This window comes from Zingiber officinale, chromosome 1B (genome assembly GCF_018446385.1).
Source record: "Zingiber officinale cultivar Zhangliang chromosome 1B, Zo_v1.1, whole genome shotgun sequence".
NCBI classification, from domain to species: Eukaryota; Viridiplantae; Streptophyta; class Magnoliopsida; order Zingiberales; family Zingiberaceae; genus Zingiber; species Zingiber officinale.
In genome coordinates, this window is record NC_055986.1 from 148,036,898 (window position 1) to 148,038,395 (window position 1,498).

At 33.7% G+C, this 1,498-nt stretch overlaps 1 pseudogene; it reads right to left on the reverse strand.

Annotated features, from left to right (window-relative positions):
* Positions 1-1,004: 1,004 nt before the first annotated feature.
* LOC121993768 lies at positions 1,005-1,102 on the reverse strand (annotated as a pseudogene).
* Positions 1,103-1,498: the final 396 nt, after the last annotated feature.

Here is a 1,498-nt window from a genome sequence, read left to right on the forward strand (position 1 = left end):
ACTTTGCTTTTGAAACGATTGGATAGTTGTTTAGCTAATTCGCATTGAGACATTTCTAGTGCTTATTCCAGTCCCTGTGGATACGATAATCTTTTATATTACTTGCGACATTTCCGTACACTTGCGGAGCGTAACAAGTTTTTGGCGCCGTTGCCGGGGACTGCGCTAAAACATTAGGAATTATCAATTGAGTTAGACTAAACATAATTTTTCTTTTTTTCTTTTGATTTGCATAGTTATAACTAATTGTTAGAATTCTGTTTTCGTAAGTTTTTCCTTTCTTGAATAACATTCTTGACAACTCTTTTTGTTGGAATTCTAATTCTAATTCTAACTTTGCATTCTTGATTTCTAGTACTCTAATCTAACTTTTCTCTGTTTTCTCTTTTGATCTTGTTTCTTTCTTCTTTTCTTTTGTAAACATATCTTGCAATTTTTAGCATATGAATTATTCTAGACATTTTTTTTTTTCTTTTATCTTTTCTTTCTTGTTTTCATTATGCACTTTCTTTCTTGCAATTTAAATTCTGCATTTGCTTTCTTGCTTTTCATATTGCATTTTATTTCTTGTTTTTGATTCTTGATAATTTTCTTTTTCTTCTTGAATATCCATGAGCACTAACATGTCAAGCAGGACCATGAGAAATTTTTCTACACCCTTTTCTGCAAGATTTTTATCTCCCATTGTGCAACCTCAAATTGAAGTAGAAAGTTTCCAACTAGACCCAGAGATAATTTTCATGATACAAGGTCACAAATTTGGAGGAGAAGTATCAGAAAGTCCTTATCTGCATCTTGAAACATTTTTAGAGATTTGTGATTTGGTGAAATGTGAAGGAGTATCAGCAAATGCAGTTCGATTGATGATATTTCCTTTCAGTATCAAGGATAAAGCAAGGACTTGGCTATATTCTCTCTGTCCTCAAAGCATCACAAGTTGGGAACAATTGGAGAAGCAATTTCTGAATCATTTTTTCCCTCCAAGTAGAACGGTGTATATGAGGAATTGCATAAAAAAATTTTCTCAGGCATATGGAGAATCATTATTTGAAGCATGGGATAGATTCAAGAGTCTTCAAAGACAGTGCCCTCATCATGGTTTTGAAAAATGGTTGATTTTGCACATATTCTATGGGGGAATTTCTTTCTCAGACAAGACTTTATTGGATTCATCAGCTGGAGGTTCTTTTATGGACAAAAGTGTAGATGAAGCTTATTCGTTAATTGATCAAGTGACATTGAACCTCCATGAATGGTCGAACAAAAGTTGGATGGAATTTCCCTCAGATATTCAAGAAGTGCAAGCCATAAATGTAAGAGAGCCTGTCAAACAAAATGAAATTCAACCACCTAAAAATGTTGAAATTCACAAGTCACAGAGTGAGGAGTTCAAACATTTGGGGGCAAAGCTTGATAGTATTGTTTCAAAATGGTTTAAAGAAGATCCCCCTCCTACACAGTCAAGATATAATGAAAAGTGTGATGATGTTGGGTTGAG